The sequence below is a fragment of the Vicugna pacos genome, chromosome 12, assembly GCF_048564905.1.
Source record: "Vicugna pacos chromosome 12, VicPac4, whole genome shotgun sequence".
NCBI classification, from domain to species: Eukaryota; Metazoa; Chordata; class Mammalia; order Artiodactyla; family Camelidae; genus Vicugna; species Vicugna pacos.
Genome location: NC_132998.1, coordinates 54,686,049 through 54,705,683, shown reverse-complemented (window position 1 = coordinate 54,705,683; position 19,635 = coordinate 54,686,049). Strand labels below are relative to the sequence as shown.

The window sequence follows — 19,635 nt, the reverse complement described above, 5'->3', positions numbered from 1 at the left end:
GCCACGCATGACAGGAAAAAACGTGGCTAAGGACAGCCCCCTGGAGCCACAGAGATTCCCACATAGTGCTGGCGAGAGCGTAAATTGGAACAACACTCGAAAAAACAATTTGCTGTTAATATTAAAGCTGATGATACACCCTATGACCTGGCCACCCCACTCGTGGGTACGTATCCCGGAGAACTCGTGTGCTCCCGAGAAGTGTCTAAAACCTTTACCAGGCGTTGTTCGTTACAACAGCCAAACCAGGAACAACCCAAATGCTCATGAGCGTTTGAATGGATAACGTATCGCTGTACGTCCCCACAACGGCACAGAAACGAGAATTAATTAACGACAGCTACGCACAACGACATGGGCGAGGCTCACACTGTCGGAAAAAAGTCAGGCAGAACATTTGATGTACATAAAGTTCAAAAAAAGGCATAACCAAACCATACTATGGTACAGATGGTAAATAAAAGGTAAGTATGGAAATGGCTGCCAGAGCACCAGGAGTTAATGGTCACTTCTAGCAGGGAAGGCAACGGTTCGTCAGGGATGCTTTTGGGATCTCAGTAGGGATGAATTTCTTAACCTGGGTGGTTGTTTCATAGATGTCAATGTGTACTCATTTGACCATATATATATAAGTACATATATTTTATATATATGAGTATAAATAATTGAATATTACATATACTTATACTATATTTAGTATATTTATAATATATATATTAAATTATAAACTGACTATTATATAGTTATATATATATATAGCTCTTATGCTTTTTTATGAATACTATATTTCATAATAAGAAAGTTTAAAAAGAGGTAAAATTAAAAGAGACAAGTGGAGAAAGACTCCACCCTCTTTCACTGCATGCAGAAAGCATGGAGGAGCTATTTAAGGACTCTGAGAAGTAAGCTGCAGCAGGTGGAGGAGGGAAGATGAGAATTTGAACCACCAAACAGGAGGTGAGTTTATTATCGCGTTTCCCCCAGGGTCCCGAAACCTGAATGCAGTGCAGCCTGAAGCCAGGAAGTGAGCGTCAGCAGGAACAGAGAGAGCCCTGGAAGCAGCTTCTGGTTGAGGCTCCAGGCTCAGGGACGCCAGCTGCTAGCTATGCAAGGGCAATACGGGAACACTCGCTTTCTCCTCCTCTCTCTTCTCACATCCCCAGGTCCCACACGTACCGTACCGTGATGCCAGTGGCAGAGTCCCCTGTGGGAGTCCACGGGGGCCAAAACTCTGAGTCAGGGGATCTGGCTCTTTGATTTGGGCAATTGCGATCCCAAGAAAGGGGTGCAAATATTGATGATTTTTTAAAATATGTTTTTATTTTTAAATAGTTTAAGGTTTACAGGAAAGTTGTGAAAGTAGCACAGAGAATTCCCATTTGCCCCATATGCAGCTTCTCCTATTGTTAGCATCTTATATTAGTCTCTCCTTCTCTGTCTTCCTGAAGCTTGGCCCTGGATACAGACACAGCTAAGTGCTCGGTGCAGCAAAGTAACTACAGCCCCACTTTCTAGCCAAAAGAGAGAAAAGGGGACCCCAGGCAACTGAAAACTGCAGCAAGCATAAGGGAGACAGAGGAGCTCAGGAAAGTGACTGCAAATAGTGGTTTATGAATTCCTGTGTTCACACCCAAGGTGTACGTGCCTGGGTCTCATCCTAACCAGCATACCTGACACGGAGAACCAGACCAACAGACACACCACTGCGTACGTACTGAGACTGACCACTTTGGGGCTGCAGACACGGGTGGATCTAAATAACATTATGGAGGTTTAGAAACACTTGATATTGGAATCAGAGACCACAGAAGGGGGGTTGGAACTTTCCACCTGAATCTAGCCAGACTGGTTTCCTGCTGGGACAAAAATGTTCTACAGGGCCCAGAGTTGCAGAACAGACCACTCAAAATGTTCAGGATCTAATCCAAAATTACTCAGCATACCAATAACCAGAAAGCTTTGAGCTTCTTTGGGGGAAAAACAGTTAAAAGAGGCCACAGATATTGGATTTATCTGACAGAGGCTTTAAAACAATCATTGTACAAATGCTCAAATAAGCAACTGTCAACAATCTTGAAACAAATGGAAAAATGGAAAGTCTTATTAAAGAAATAAAAGATGTATCAAAGAATCAAATGGAAACTGAAAAACAGAAAAACTGAAATTCAAAAAACACGCATTGGAATAAATTGCAGATTGGAGATGAAGGAGGAAGTATTTAGTGAACTTGAAGGTATTATTAATAGAAATTATCCAATTTGAAGAATAGAGAGAAAAAGATTAATTAGATTATTTTCTTCACGTGCACATGGGATAATTACCAACATGGGCAATATTCTAAGCCATAAGACAAACCTAAACAATCTTAAAAGAACTGAAATTATACAGGATATGTCAGGATGTGTTCTGAATTATACAATAATAGAAAGTCTGGGAAACCCCAATACAGTTCTTTACTAACAACAGATTTCTAATTAATCAGTGGGCCAAAGAGGAAGTCTCAGGGAAAACATACACTAAACCGAATAAAAATATAACATACTACATTTGTCAGCTGCAGCTAACGCAGTGCATAAAGGAAAATTTATAGTGTGAAATACCTGTGTTGGAAAAGAAGAAAAGTCTAAAGTCAATAATCTAAGTTTCTACTTTAAGAAACTAGGGGGGAATAAACAAGAGCAAGATAAACCCAAATCAATCAGAAGAAAGAAAACAGTAAAGAGCAAATCAATAAAATGGAAAGAGAAAATCAATGAAACCAAAAACTGTTTTGAAAAGATGAAAAAAAAAACTGATAAACTTCTAATGAGACTGACTATAAAAGACACAAGCTACCAGTATTGGAAATAAAAAATAAAGTATCACTGCAGACTCTCTAGATATTAAAAGGATAAAAAAGAATGTTATGAACAACTTGACACCATGAACTTGACAAACTGAAAGAAATGGACCCATTCTTTAAAAAGTCACAAACTTCTCAGATTCATCCAAGGTGAAATAAATAACCTGAACAGACTTAAAGCGGTTAAATAAATTGAATTCAGAGTTAAACTTTTCAAAAAGGAAATCTCCATACCCAAAACAGCACCTCTACAAATTCTCCCAAAAATTTAAGGACTACGTAACACAAATTCCATGTAGTCTTTTAAAGCAAATATAAGTAGAGGAAACACTTCTCAACTCATTTTATGTGACCAGCATTCTCCTGATACAAGGAAAAGTTCAGGGCTGGCAGGACAGTTTGGGAGTCAGAGTCCAACAGCAAACAGCCGGGAATGTAAAATCCACGCAATCAGCTGAGACTACCCAAGGAGAACACGTCTGGTGGGAAGAACCAGGGCCGGGGGGAGTGCTGAGAACCACAAGGGGCTGGCAGCTGAGAAGAGGGTCAGTGAAAGAGGCCAAGAAGAAGTGGTCAGAGTTGAGACCAAGAGAAGTAGTAGCTTCAAAAGGAAACGAGAGGTCAAGTGTAGGAAGTGAAGCAGTGTGAGTCAAAACAAGAAGACAGGTGCCTGTAAATTAATGTCTACTTAAGAGTCTAGGCTCCCTAAAAGGGAACCATCGTGCACTGCTGGTGGGACTGTAAATTGGCTCAGCCACTATGGAGAAGAATATGAAGGTTCCTCAAAAAATTAAAAATAGAACTACCACACGACCCAGCCAATCCCACTTCTGGATATATACCCAAAGGAAATGAAAACACGTTATTGAAGAGATATCTGCAAGCCTACATTTACTACAGCATTATTCTCAGTAGCCAAGATATGGGAACAACTTAAGTGCCCATCAACAGACGAACGGATAAAGAAGATGTCATATATATACACAATGGAATACTACTCAGCCATGAGAAAGAAGGACATCCTGCCATCTGTGATGACATGGATGGACCCTGAAGACATCATGCTGAGTGGGATAAATCAGATCGAGAAAGACAAATACTGTATCACAGCCCTTTTACCTGGACTCTAAAAAGAACAAACTCACAAAAACAGACAGTGAAATGATGGTCACCAGGAGCTGTGGGCTGGGGAAACAGGAAAGGTGTTGTTTAAGCTGCATATTTGCAACTAGTGATAAATAACAGCCTGAGACCTACTGCACAGCACAGTGATTAGAGACAACAAATCTGTATTATAAACATTAGATTTGCTAAGAGAATAGATCTTAATTGTTTCCACTGCCAGAAGAAAGGATAATTATGTGATGTGATAGAGGCGTTAACTAACTCTACAATGCCAATCATATTGCAATATAAGTGCATCAAATCCATACAATGTACCTCTTAAACTTACACAATATTACATGTCAATTATATCTCAGTTTTTTTTAAAGAAAGAGTATAGACTCTCAAGTCCATCTCACTGGGCTCAAATCCTGGCTTCACTAACTCGGTACTTCAGTGCCTTCATCTGTAAAATGGGCTGATTACAGTTGCTGCTTCAAAGATGGCTGTGAAAAAAAAATGAGCGAACGGTATTAAACACTTGGCATAGTTGCCTGGCACAAAGAAAGTGCTCAATAAATATTTGCTGCTAGTATTTTAGCATCCTTCCTACTGAATTTCCTGGCAAGAATCAGACCTAACATAAGTGGAGGTAAAATGAGGTAGCAACCAACCCCTCACCTCAGCTGGTCTCACTGCACACACATCATGATTACCCGCACAGTGGGCTCTGGTGTCAAGAAAGCCAGCCTCATTCAGCCCTTCTCTGAAAATGTTCAGAGGGCACAGTGAAAATCCAATCGCGGATGCGACCTTACTTTCTGATCATACCATGTGAATAAGTCTTAACCCCACACATAATGAAAAGGCAGCGTGGTATTTACACAGGAACGGTAGGCCCGTTCTCCAAAGACAATGGCACTGGCCCTGGATTTTGCCACCGATGGGCTGCGTGAACCTGGGTAGTTCCACTGACTTCCCTGAGCCTTGGTCCCTCCTCGGTATGACACTTATCTTTCCGGTCTCATATAACATCTGTACTGCTTGAGCAGTAAGTGACAGCAGACTCCTCCCCTTCCTTAACGTGCCTGAGAATCAGCAAGATGCAGCTGGATTGGATCTAAAGCTGCCAGCCTGAGACTTAACCTGGGAGATTTTGAAGATCAGCAGGCCAGTGTGGATGACTGAGGGAGCAACCACATCACTCCACAGAATTTCAGATCCCCTTACTTGAGGTTCAGAGGTTACCCAGCCTCTCTTCCATACTGCCAGTGACGGAGGTCTCACTATCCGCCAAGACTAACCCCCCAAAGCCTGCTCCACATTTGAACAGCACTTGACATCCAAAAGTCCCTCTTTGGATGCAGAAATAGCAAAATCACCAGCTCTTGACATCCAAAAGTCCCTCTTTGGATGTAGAAATAGCAAAATCACCAGCACGAGGCTCAGGGGACCTGGGTGCCAGGCCAAGTCCTGACCCCAGTGAACTGGGAGATCCTGGACAAGGTACTTCCCCTCTGTGGGCCAGTTTTCCAGAGTCTATGGAAACCACCCAGGGAGATACACAAAAGCCAGTAAGTTTCCAACCAGAATGCTTCGCTGCTTTTTTGACAAGAAGGTTTCCCCACCTCCTTCTCTTTCTCTTTGCAGGTTGGGGTGGAATTAATGCCTGTGGAAGTGTAGGTTTTAAAGCTACCGTGGCAAAAATGCTAGGTGACAGCGACGCAAAATGGGACAGAGGGAACTTAGTCTCGTAACTGCTTCTCATTCAGAGGCACAGGAGGAAATCAACCCACTATCATTTCCCAATTATTTCTCCTCCTGAAGCTCATTAAGGCTTTCTCGATTCATAATCAATACATTAAAGTCCCTCTGTTTTATAAAACAGTTCATCAATATTTTATGGTTTTAATAATTTATGTTTTATTATAGAAGCAGATGGAACCCTACAGTACACACGTTCTCTAGATAAGACTGAGGAGAAAGAAAACCTGAGTTGCAAATTCTGGGCTTAAGTCATCAGTCCTCTCTGGGTCCCTGCCTCCAAGTTGGAATTTTTGGAGGCAGAAGGGTGTCTAGGCGGTGACTCACCTGACTATACACTTCATGAAGGGAGGGACCAGTCCTGATGATTTCTGACCATCTACCATGAGGCAGGCATTACACTGAGCACTCGATAGGCATTATATCATCAACTCCTCCCAGTAACCTGATGGCAGATTGAAACCGTAATGGAGTAATCACAGTTCAGGCGGGCAGCCATTGAGGATCTGGTCTCAGACACGTCCCTGCACCACTGAGAACCTGACCTTTCTGACCTATACCATAGCCAAGGGCACCATCAGCCATTTTCAGAATATCTGCTAGCTGCAACCTTGTGGTCTCAAGGAACTCTCTTTGCAAATAGGCAACCACTTCAGACCCCAGCCAATCCTTGCTTACAAGAGCCCTTACCTCTTGCTAACTCCAATCATAATTCTTGGCAAATAAATATGAAACTAACTGTGGTTCATGCCTTGATAAGCTTTCTCTATTTTGTAGTCAAGCAGAATAAACACAATTCAAGTGCTTCTTTAATCTATTCTTCGGGGGGCTGCAGTCCTAGCTAAGCTCAAATAAACACCTCTTTACTTCCATCAGGTCTCCATTTCTGAAATTTTGGTTAACAAACTGTAGGAGGAAAGTGAGGCTCAGAGTTAGCAAGTAACTGAGCCAAGGCAGCACAGCCAGGAAACGGCAACACCAAGATTTAAACGAGGTCATCTGACTCCTGCATCCATGCAGTTAGTATCTTGCCATGCAATGGCCAAACTTCCTTCTTTTGGAAATGTTTACTCACTGAGCACAGACTTTTCGAAGCATTGGGGACGCTGAGATGAACTACACAGGCAGGACCTGAACTCGTGGCGCTAGCACATTGGTGGGGTTAGACCACATGCAAGGAAAGGTTTTTAAAAATCAAGAGAACTCAGAACTTCCACCAGGGGCCATCCGATCCGCCCCCCCCCCCCCCCCGCCGTGCAGCAAGGCTCCTGTAGCCCATTCTGCATTCCTAGCCAGCATGCCTTGGCCATCTCAGCCGTGCTCATGTGGTCAAGGGCAGACCCGGACTGGACAGTGGAGAGACCAGACTAAGTTCCAAACAAGTACCCACCAGAGCTGCGTGTTTTGTTCAACTTTCCTGTGGGAGTGTGTTTTCCCAACGAGTATTCTCCTGGGTGTTGAAGTTTCCCCAGTGGCTGTCATTCCCAGGGAAGCTGGGGCTTACTGCAGCCAGGACAGTTGCTTCCTTTGTAAGCACACAAAGGAGCTAGTGGAGACATTTGACTTCGGTTTTCAAGGTGGACGTGAATATATAAAGGCTCATTTCACTATAATTTCATTGTCCACTTACGAATCTGTCTCCCACATTAATTTCTTAAAACTTGAGATTTAAGTTTCATTCGGTGATAGACTCCATTGCCTAACACAATGTGGTAGGTGCTCAATAAATGAATGAATGGATCAATGCCTGAGTTCAAAGCTGGGGGCTGTCATCTACTCCCTGTGAACTGTGGGCAAGTTACTTATCTCTCTGTGCCTCAGTTTCCTCACATATAAAATGGGCATCGAATAGTACCCACCTCATAGAGCTTTTATGAGAAGTAAGTGAGCTAACGGACCTAAAACTATTAGAAGAATGCATGAAACATGATGTGCACAAAATAAACGACCGTTTCCTGTTTTTTTGCAATAGGTATATAGTCAAGGTCATTTTCCTGATGAATATAATTTTCTATTCATATTTTCCCAGTGAATATTTGTCCCATTCAGGATATGTTTCTCTAGGTATTTTAAATTCTAGGTGTGTTTTTTTCCAGTATATAGTTTTCCCTGTGCGTATTTTTTGAGAGGTCATTTCTTCTAGTGAATTTTTTTCTAACAGGCATTTTTCCCAGAAAAGCTATTTCTCCAGAGGTTATCCCCACCCTGCTGTGTTTTGTAATGATTTTTTCCAACTGATACTTTTCCCAGTGAATGTTTCCATGGTGAGTATTTTCACAATTAAAGTTTTTTTCCCAGAGGGTATTTTCCCTTCGGAGAATTTTAAGTGAAAATTCTTCCTGATATATATTTTTCACAGTAGGCACTTTGGCTAGACAGTATATGTTTCCATGGACAATGATATTTGTCTCCAGTGGTTGCTTTTCCAAATGGGCATGTTTTCCCAGAAGTTACCTGTTTCTCCTTGGGTGTTTCCACCCAGAAGCATGATTTTCATTGTGAACTGAATTTTGTCCCCCCCCCAATTAGTATGTTGAACCCTAATCCCCAATGTATTTGGAGATGGAGCCATTAAGGAGATAATTAAGGTTAAATGAGGTCATAAGGGTGGGGCCCTGATCCAAAAGGGTTAGTGTCCTTATGAGAAGAGAAAGGAACACCAGGAGTGTGTGCCGACAGAGAAAAGGCCATGTGAGGACACGGCAAGAAGGCAGCTGTCTGCAAGCTATGGAGAGTGGTCCCAGGAGAAGCCAGCCCTGCTGATACCTACATCTTAGACTTGTAGCCTCCAGAACAGTGAGAAAGTAAGCTTCTTTTTTGTAAAACCACCCAGCCTGGTATTTGGGTATGGCAGCCCGAGCAAAGTGATACAGTCTCAAGTATATCAGATTTTTCTGTCTGAAGCCAAAACAGTGATCGCTGTTGGCTTCTTTCTGCTGGCCCCTCAAAAGCATCCCTTGCTTACCCGACACTGAACACTAAGGTTTAATGCAGTCGAAGCAGAAAGTCTGTACTGGCCTATGGCTCGTTTGTGTGCTGATGAAAGAAAATACTGCCCTTAATCCAATTTGTGTCCCAGCCCTCAACCCTCCATAACTCTAGCTCTGCAAAACCAGCTCAATAATGAGTGCCCTGCTCCCATCAGTGCAGCCCTGAGGTTGTACCACAAAGCACTGCAGACACATAAAGATCCTGAGGGGTGCAGAGAGGTGGGTGGAGTCCCTTTGCCGGGTAATCATAAGGGAGTGACTCCAAGAGTCCTCTCCCCAGGGGTCCACCCCTTCCACCTTGAATATGGTTCTGGAGACCTGGATCTGTGGTTGGTGTTGTTCACACTGTCTCCACTGGAGGGCTTTCAATGGAGATGGGCATAGCCTTGCAGAAGAGCCATCTTATTCACAAACACTGTAGACACTGGATGACCATGTACTAACACTATGTAAGCATAAGGAGAGGGGCTGGGATACCAGCCAGAAAAGCCAGAGAGCCAGGCTGGTGGGTAGAGACCATATTTGAAAAAGATATTTCACCTTCAGCCTGCCGGCATCACATTCTCAGCCCCCTTTCTGTAGCGTCCATCCCCACTCAAGCCCACTCCCAACACAGGGCCTGGTGGGTTCTGTTCCTTCTGCACAACCACATATGAAAAGTCCTTTTACTCCCTTCTCAGTGCTGTCCATTGTGTTCCTCAACAACAAAAATAATCAAAAACGGATTCATTCTGAAGTCCGAACAACTGGTAACAACGAGTCATTTCACTCCTTTGCCCCTCCCCATTTTTTCTCAGACAGTCTTTTAAAAGAATCGAAGCCTTAAAGGAATAAAGACTCACTATAGGGAGTTTCCAGGGCTAGCTAATTGGGGGACGGATGATTGGCGAGTAGTGACAATCTGCTCTAGACCTCGCTCCAGCCTTCCTGCACCTGGGTGGACGCTGGACAAACAAAGGAGTCTTGCAGGGCACTGGAGCAGCACCCAGTGGAGATCGTGAAGGTATCAACAGAGCAAAGCAAGATGCTCTCACCCATACCCAGCTCAGCACAGGGCATTCCATGGAGTGAGAACTCTGTGAAAAACACATTCACCAGGTATCACAGAAAGAGCAGAGCCCCATCCCCCAACAAAGATGTCCACGTCCTAATCCCCAGAGCCTGCGGACACGTTACCTTACGCGGCAAAAGGAACTTGGCAGAGACGAGGTCATCCTGGATGCTCCCTATAGGCCTTGTCATCAGGGGACCCTTAGAGGAGGTGGAGGTCAGAGTCAGAGAGAGCTGTAATGTTGTGCTGCCGACACTGAACCCGGATGAAGGGATCATGAGCCAAGGAGGCTTCTAGGAGCTGGAAGAGACCAGGGACTGGACTCTCTGCTCAAGCTCTCAGGAGGAGCCCAGACCTGCTGGCACCTTGACTTCAGCCCAGTGAAACTGTATCAGGCTTCTGACCCACAGAATCGAAAGATAATAAAGTTGTGTTGTTTAAACCACTAAGTTGTGTTAACTTGTTACTGCAGCAAGAGGAAACTAATATCCTAGGACTGAAGCCACTGCCCTGTGAATGCAGAATTTTCTATCAGCCCAGTGCTAACCCTTGGGTATCCCATTTTAGTGAGGGGGTAGATTATCTAGGGAGCTGGTGATTGCAGCGGGTTGAATGGTGGCCCCCAGATAACACATCAAAGTCCTTGTCTGTGGTTCCTCATATGGAAATAGGGTCTTTGCAGACGTGGTTAGGCTAAAGACCTTGAGATGCTGCTATCCTGGATTCAGGGTGGGCCCTAAACCCAATGACCAAGTACCCTTATAAGAGAAAGGAGAGAAAGATTTATGAAACAGAGACTCAGAGGAGGAGTCAGAGATAAAGGTGGAGTCAGAGATCAGAGTTCAGCTTCCTCAAGGCAAGGAGCACCCAGGATCACAGGATGCTGGCAAAGGCAAGGACGGATTCTCCACTAGATTCTTCACAGAGAGCTCAGCTCTGCCAACACCTTGACTGGAGTCTTCTGGCCTCCCAAACTGTGAGATAATAAATTCCTGTTTTAGTCCCCAGACTTGTAGTAATTTGTTATGGCAGCCAAGATCCAGCTCAAATTCTACCGGTGTCAGCAGTCTTCTCCCCATCACCAGGAGGAAGCTACCTCCCCCTCCTCTGGGGATCTCTAGTCCTGACTTGGGCAAAGGAGAAGACAGCCTGCATGCAGAGTAACTGCATACTATGGAGCCTCTCTGGAAATGCTCATTCCATCCCAACGCTACCCCCGGAGGGTCTCACAGCCCTCATCTTAGACCTGTAGAAATGAACTCGGAGAGGGTGAGCAAGTCAAGGTCAAACAGCCTGCAGCTGGGCACAGGATGCTGTCAGAATTCACCCCAGCCCTCCGCAGGTCCTCCAACTCATGCTCTCCACAGCGCTGTGCACCACTCTGGGGGCATTTATCACGTCTGCCTCTGTGCTGAGTACCTATATCTACGTCTTATCTTTAAACTAGACCAAAAGCCCTTGAGGCTCCATGCTGGTTTCAGCTTGAATCTCCCCACGCCTCTGACATCTAGCAGATGCTTATAAGGTATCCAGGAAAGAAAGATGTGGAAAGTAGGGTAGCGGGGGGAATAAGGAAAGGAGAGACGAAGAGGGAAGGAAGAATGCGGGGAGGAAAGGATCAAAAATACATTAGGCACTTCCTCTCTTTTGTTGTTGTTCATGGCTCAGGCCCCAGCTCTGCCTCTTCGTACCTATGTGGTTCTGGCGGGCATGTCAGGTGCTCACAATATCCACGCTCTCTTCTTCAGGGGCACAGAGTTAGAAAACATTGTCCAGCTGCAGCCACAGAACTGGGTTCTGGATAGTGAAACATGAGCAAATGTGATACGTGTCAACTGCTACATCCAGCCCATAAAAATGCCCTTGGCGTGGTCCTCACACTCTTTCTCCACCTTAATGGAAATGTCTCTGGGGACCTGTAGCAGGGAGGAGCCGCAAACTAGAAGGAACCTGGGTTCCCAGGGACTGTATGGAGCAGAGCTCTGCCCGCCCTTGCTGGACTGTGATATGAGTGAGAGTTTCAACTTGACTGCAGTAAGCCAAAATCTCGAGAGTCTTCACCACATCAGTTAGCCTACCTTGGGCCATTTACTGGCTCTCTCTGAGTCTCAGTTCCTGGATTAATAAAAACAAGGTCATCCTGCAACATTGAAGATGACTTGCCTTAAAAAATCTACAGGTCTCTGATTTTCTCCAGAATTTAGTTTCAGGTTTTCGGGGATAAAAAAAACAAGCATGTCCATCTACCAAATGGGCTCTTAGTGTTACGTATGTTACACTCTGAACAGATCCATTTCTTTTAATAATAGAACAGAAGATCCATCCAGAACTGGCTCATTTCAAAACAGGGTTTCAATTGACTGAGCCTTGGAGCATCTGAATCCCATAACATAAAATCAGTCAGCAATTGACTGAACTTAACTGATTTCAATTTGCAGGGTGGTTCCTGATTTTAGCAACATTTTTTTTTCCTATCGCCCAGCTCGTTGCCAGCTGTACATCTACAGAAGGATGATTATTCTAAAACTCAGCTAAGAGAGCTCTCCAGGGTCCAGCCCACCTTGATGAAGCAAACAGGCATCTGGACCTCTTTGTCTGGGACGTTTGGGGCACACCCAGAAGGAATGACAGCTCTCTTGCCAGGCTAACTTAATTCATTGTCAGTAATGAAGTCTTAACAAGTTCCCATGATACTGGCTGTGGGTGAGATTCACCAGGACAGGTGAGAGACTAAAGATGCGTTTTGTTTATTTGGTGATGATGACTGAGCTTCCTCATGCTCCCTCCATTTCCCTGCTCACCCCCTAGAGTGTACTTTCAACACAGCAGCCAATATAATCCTATAAAAACACAGGTTGAATCATGCCACTCCACTGCTTGCAGAATTCCAAAGAACCCCATCTTGTTCCAAGGGAAAGCCAAAGTCCCTACAAAGGCCCACGAGGCCCTACATTTTCTGGTCTGACTACATTTCCTTCTCATCTCTTGTTGTTCCCTCCATCCAGCCACGTGTACTTCCTTGCTGTGACTCAAACACCCTAACCAGACTCCTGCCTCAGGGCCTTTGCACTTCCTGTTCCATCCTCCTGGAACAGTCTTCCCAAGATCTCTTTGTATCCATGGAACTTTCTGTTCCAACAGAGAGCTCTTCCCTGAAAATCCTACTTCTCACTGCAACTCTTCTCAGTCAATGGTACTGCCTATCCGCCTTCCTTGATGCTATTTTTCTCTGTGGCCCCTTTTACCCTCTGTACATTCTAGCTAGCACACCTGGGCTTTATGTTATTGTCCACCTAGTCTACCTGTCTATCAAATGATATTAGAGCCACTTTGTTATTAACATATCACATTCTGTGCCCTGGACAGGTGTCAATTATTGTTATTTTTATAGTAACTCTCCTGTAACTGCAATTTTGTTACCCGAAGGTGGAAAACACAATGCCATTGCCCTACTCTGAAAGCCAACCTGGAGAGGACGAAGAGAGTGGTGGGTCACAGGATCACTGAGACCCCCTTCACTCAGGGTTAGAGATACCTGGGTCACAGCAGAGTTTTCTAACCCAAGAGGTATGGACCCCCCCATGCTTCAGAAGGCCTGTAAATCCCCTAAAACCACAGGCAAAAATGTGTTTGTGTGTGTGTAAATAGATGTATGCTCATTCGTTCTTCTCACAATACTTACTTACCGACAAGTGCCAACACCTTCTTTCTGCTACCTCTTGGGTTAACAAAATTACAAGAAGAGAAAACAAATGTCCCTGCCCTTGTACAGCTTACATCCTTGTGAGAGAAGAAACATTAAACAAATACACATTTCTGTCAATAATAAAGCTAAGAGGCCAGAGAGTGAGCCGGCTGGCAGGTCACTTTTTCTGGTAACAGGAGCTGGAAGCTCTTTTTGAGAAAGTGAGCCTTAAGCAGAGAGCTAAACAAAGTAAGGGAAGGAGCAGTGCGATCATCTGAGAGACAGCAATCCAGGCAGAGAAACAGCAAATGCCAAAACCCTGAAATGAGAAAGTCTTGGCATGTTCAGGGGATGGGACGGAGGCCAGGGTGGCTGAGTGTGGTGAGTGCTGGGGAGGAGGGCAGGAGCGGAGGACAGGGAGAGTGAGGGCAGGGCTGGGTGGGGGTAGTGGGGAGGCATGTTGCATCTTGTAGAGCAATGTGTGGACTCTGCTTTCGATTTCGCTGAGAATACTGGGATTCCAGCTGAGGGCTATGCGCAAAGATCTAACATGATCCGACGTGGGTTTCAAGTCTCCATCTGCTGAGTGTGGGACAGACTGAAGGGGGCAGTGGAGAACAGGAAGCTCTCTTTGGAAGCAAATGCAGGGATCCCTCAGTCCGTGGATGGCCTGGACCACACAGGTGGCCATCAAAAACGTGAGAAGTGGGGTTGCCGGCTGATTATATGTAGCTGTATGTGCATTTTTTTTGGAGATATGGTCTTTATTGGCCATCTGTTTCTCCTGACAGCCTAGCACGAATTCCCATTTCCCTTTGGTGAGTATGGAACTGTCCTCCAAAGTTCCCAAGCTTCCCCCAGCTGAGGGGCCAGCCCTGGACTCACCCAGATCAATGGGGCTCCCTTCCCTGGAAAACTGTGCCTTCAATAAGAGGGACATATCCCTGAGATTGGAACATAATCACCCTGACAGCGGTCCCCTTAAGGGGCTGCCTCAAGTTCTCCCGGGCAGACCCTGGGTTTGCTTTGCTCATCTTCTTTTCTGATGATTGGAGGCTCCACTGCTCCTTTGCACCATCCTATTATACACACAATGTACATGAATATATATACACACACCTACGTAGATGAATACAGTTGAGCCTTGAATAATGCGGGTTGAACTGCATGGGTCCACTTATCCTTGGATCTTTTCAAAAGCAAATACTTCAATAGTACATAATCTGGGTTGTCGAATCCAAGCATGCAGGACCAGATATGGAGGGACCACAACTTCATACACAGAGAACCAATTTTAAGTTAGATGCAGATTTTGGACTGCGTGAAGAGTCAGCTCCCCTAACCCCAGCATTATTCAAGGGTCAACTCTACATACATACATATACATATGTGGATTCATATAGACCATGATATATTCTTCTACATAACTGATTATATTATTTTGTGTTTTGCCATGCTATATGTATTAATCAGAGTTTCTGTTGTTTTCAACCAAATAACTTTAGCTGCAGTCGGACACCCCAAGGGGTCCAGTACCTCTGAAGGTGCAGAATGGTGTTTTAGAGCTTTAGAAATCAAATTGTGGTCTTCAGACCAGCATCAGCATCACCCTGGTGTTTGTTTGAAATGCAGACGTTCAGACCCCAGCCCAGACCTACTGAATCAGCATCGGCATATTCACAAAGTCCCTGGCTGATTCCTACTGAAGCTTGGGTAACACTGGGAGTCAACATGATGTGGGAGGAGGCTGCCAGGCCGGGATTCAGGAAACCTGGGTCCTAGACTTGGTTCTGTGACTAAATAGTCAGGTGATGTGACCAAATGTCTTTCCTTTTAATCCTCTGCTTTTAATTTTCACACTTCGTGCAAAAAAAAATAGAGGAAGTAGATCTACGACCCACGCATTTTATGCCACCATCATGCTTTGGACGTATTTATATTCCAGCACGTGGCGTAAAACCTTATAACCCATTAAATGTCTGTATACCCCACTGGCTGGAGGAGGAAGCAGTTTTATTCATTCCCAGAGAAACACTGGCTGAGTCCCTTCCATGTGACAGGCGTCTGCAATGTTCTGAGATGATGACCTCTGTCTGAGCAACTCCGTACTAGTTAGTGTTCAGTAAACGTTTTCAAACAAATGATTTAATTAAAGGATCCCTTTAGAAACGAATTAATGCATTGAATGCACAGTCTAAGGTGGTTTTAATTATTATTGTTATTGAGAATGGTATCTTTAGAGATCCCTCTCCAGTTCCAACAGCCCATGACTCTATGGAACGAGTTGCTTTCACTTACAGGGTTAGCAAGGATGGGTTGTATCTTCTGGAAACCGCAGACCCTCACCTGATTCTTTTCTTAAAGCGATGCTATCGGCAGGTTATTCCGACCCACTCCTGGAAAGCTTCTTAGAGAACAAGGATTAGCAGATAATTCACCTGCCTGGAAAAACAGGTGCTAAGTTCTACTTTATGACTACACTTTGGGCTGGGGGTGGGGGGGGGTGATAAAAGCAACTGTTTCCATGGCAACAGAAATGCACACATTAAAGAACATAGTGTCTTGCTTAAATCTATTTATAAAAGAGTGTGTAGGAAATACAATTAAGGAAACCAACAGCAGATGAAGTGCTGGGGCTCTGGCTTAATTGTCTGTCTTCCATCATTTAGCACTCAAGAAAAATGGGCTGTGAGAAGGGTTGGGGGGTCAGCGCCTGAGGAGGAGTCACCAAGAGGAGCACGTGACTTCCCGCATCGCTGCAGAGAGCTGAGCGCCTCCACGTCCCTTGCAACCCCAACGCGGCAGCTCCTACCGCCCGTGCCTGGCCCTGTTCAGTTTTTCAGGGCTGGCCAGAGTTGCAGGTTAGTAAGCCGTCACCTTAGAAGCCTGATTTAATGGTTCCCTGCAGCTCACTAGCTGCAAAAGTCTTTATTGTTGACCTGAAACTCCCACCATGAGATTCCCAAAGCTTCGTTTATAAACCTGCTTCTTTCCCTAAACTCATAATGCAACCTGGTGCTTCAATGGTGCTGCTAACTCAACATTTTTAAAGTCGGCTGCCCTTTCTGACTGGCTCACTTCTGACCCATCGCTCTCTCTAGCATCCAAAACTGATAACTCCCACATCCTAAATCTGGTCCACTTCTTCTTTTCAATTGCCTCTTGCAACCTTTCCGTCATCGTGACCCAAGACTGCACAAAACACAGCAGAGTCCAGCTGGATGCAGGTCTTCTAAGGACCATTCTTGGCTCTTTCTTGGGCCACATCACCGCTCTCACCACATACCCTGGTCCTGGGTTCCAGACCCAGGGAGTATCCAACTGTCTGAGCAAAACCTTGACCATGCATCTCCTGAACTTCCTAGCCAGCCTCGGGGGTCAGATGCTGGAGCAAACAGTTGTGGTGTTATTCCCTGTATAGCATCACTGGATGGGTTTCAGCTTCACCCGATTTTGTGGGAGCTGTGGTTCTGCGCCTGCCCTCTCCACATCCCCCTTCATGGAGTTCAGCGCTGTGCACGCGGGGTGTGCTTAACTGTCAGTGGTGACAGCTGACCTGTCTCCTCCATCCTCTGATGCTCCGCAGCAACCTCAGATCCTTGTTCAGCCTGGACAAAGGCCACCCACCCGGAGTACGCATGTGTCTCTTACTGATGACGAAGCCCGCGAGGGCCACCTGCAATGGCACAGACTCAAAAAGAGCGAGACGTGCCTCTGCCGGTCACGTGGGCTAACGATGCCCGACACACCAAGAGAAAGAGAAAATCATAGACAGAAACACGGGAATACACAGCACCGTACTGGTTCAGAGAGCTCTCCTGACCCACTTCTCCAGAGCCCTTTTCCCTCCCCCCAGAAAAGAGTAAATCTTCCAACTTTTTTTTCTGTAATAACTAAAGATCAGGGGGTGGCTGGGAGAACTTCACCCTCCGGCCATCTTCCCCAAAGCCGAGTCCAGCTCCACCCTCAAACCAGCCAGGTGCTTGTTTGGGACTGGCAGGCACGACTACTACTGTACAGAACAGATACACGACGAGGTCCTACTGTGCTGTACACACAGGGAACTGTACTCAATGGCTTGTAGTAACCTGTCACGGAAAAGAATATGAGAAAGAATCTGTGTATGTATGTCTAACCGAATCACTCTGATGTACACCGGAAACTAATGCAACATTGTAAATCAACTATACTTCCGTTAAAAATGTTAAAAATAAGTTAATTTAATTTAATTTAATAAAAAAAAAACTTCCCTGGAATGTGGGGCTTCCTCTCCCTGAATCTCTTTCCTCCAAATCGTCATTTGTTTGGCTCCTTCTCACCATTCCATTCTCAGCTCAGTGTAGACTTCCTGGACCACCCTCTCTCAAAAACCCTCCCATCCCCAAAAAGTCATCCCCTAATTGTTCTGTTTCCTTCAGGGCGTTCATCACTGCCTGCGATTGTTTTGTTTATTTACGGCTCCCCTTACTTAACTTCTGTTTCCTCCACTTGGATATGCGTGGGTGGAAGCAGATAGCTTGTCTGTGCTGTTCACCGTGATACCACAAAGCCCCAAATAATGCCTGGCATGAAGGAGGAGTTCAGCAAACACGCATCACGTGAACGAATGGTTGGCTAATACAGCCTAGTGCTTGGAACCACAGGCTTCAAAGCCTGACGTCCTTGAGTGTAAATCCTGAACGTTTAGGAGTCACCTGACCACGGGGCGGATCAGTTAACTGTCCAAGGTCTCATTTTCTTCATTGGTAAAGTAGAGTAAAATAGAGCCATTTATCTCATGAGACAGTTGTGAGAACTGAATGAGATAACACAGATCAAGCAATGAGCACATCACATTACCGTTCTCTTCCTGTTTTCCCCCGTTCTGTCTTACAACGCTCTTCTGATTACTGCTGACTAATAGAAGTTAAAATTCATATTCTATTCACCATAGGAAGTCCTTCTTAAGGAGACTCTGGTCTAACCCAGTCCCTCCCTATTGCCATATTGAAGTCCTACCTCCTCACAAATTACTGTAAAATAAGGAAAGAGCACCTACTATACTCAGGCAGTTGACATACGTTCTTTCTCACCCTCAGGGCACCCTGCCACGGACAGGGCGGACACTGACGACTGTCACATAATGTTCTTCTTTGGTGACAGCGCCTGCCCTGATCATCAGGTGAAGGGGAGCAAAGAGAACATTTCTCAGCCTCTTTTCCTTAACTTTACTTAAGTCAGTGGTATCTGGGCTTTTCTGTCTTAAATAGCAAAACCTAATTCTAAATTTTACCTCAGGCATTTTAAGCCCATGTTAGTGATTAACAACCAGAACCTGAGAAAGAATGAATAATTTGCCCAAGACCACACAGCTAAAAAGTGACCAACCTAGTATCTGAATGCAGACAAACTTCATCCCAATAGACAAGTCTATTCACCTGCAAACTAGTTTTCAACTCAGAGCAGAAGGGATCTCAGAGGGGCTTACCTCCAACCATCACATGCTAGGAAACCCTGGAGGAAGATGGTGGGAGATGCTGCAGCTGCCCAAATTCCATCTTCAGCTCCGTGTCATACTCAAGTGGCATAGAGGCAAAGGTACCAACGTGGCCATGGGAGTGGAGAGGTGGAGGAAGTACTCCTGGGCCTCCGTGGCCTGCACCTGTGGCCAAGGGACCAGGAACGCACCCTACACGCTCCAGGGGGAGGGCACAGAGTTGCCCAGGGAAACAGCAGAGCAGCAGCCTAGCAGTGGAGCGAAGCGACCGCAGAAGCAGATAAGCAGGACCACGGACTCCAGCAGTGTCAGCCCACATATCAACCCATAAAAACAGCACCAAAAAACAAAGAAAAACAAACAAACAAAAGCCAGCAAAGAACACAATAATGAGCATGTCAAATGAATGCAGGAGCCACGGAACGAGCTCCCAATGGTGGAAGCTGGAACAGCCTGAGCAACAGAACACAGTCCTGTCCGATTATAACCCAAACTATAACGTAAATGGCCATGAGTCTATACAAATCGCTGAGGGAAGAAGTAAATGGGAGAAAAGAGGAAAAATTCTGCCATGCAGACAAATTTCAAATGATATTCGGAAACACTCCACCCTCAAACAGGTGGAGCATGATTTCCCACTCTTTAAGTGCCAGCTGTGCATAGTGACTTCCTTCCAAAGAGGACAATATGGAAAGTGGAGGGGTTAAGTTTACAGTGGAGAAG

General features: G+C 45.2%; 2 long non-coding RNA genes across 10 annotated transcripts in view; both read right to left on the bottom strand.

The window, feature by feature from the left end:
- LOC140700259 (uncharacterized) overlaps positions 1-19,635 on the bottom strand; it is a 432,091-nt gene that overhangs the window by 337,959 nt on the left and 74,497 nt on the right. The gene's annotated exons all lie outside the window — the stretch shown is intronic.
- Positions 4,243-11,531, bottom strand: LOC140700261 (uncharacterized). The gene is made up of 3 exons (XR_012078638.1): positions 11,443-11,531; positions 6,038-6,155; positions 4,243-4,452 (listed from the first exon to the last, which is right to left on the bottom strand). It is a non-coding gene; the product is annotated as an uncharacterized lncRNA (long non-coding RNA).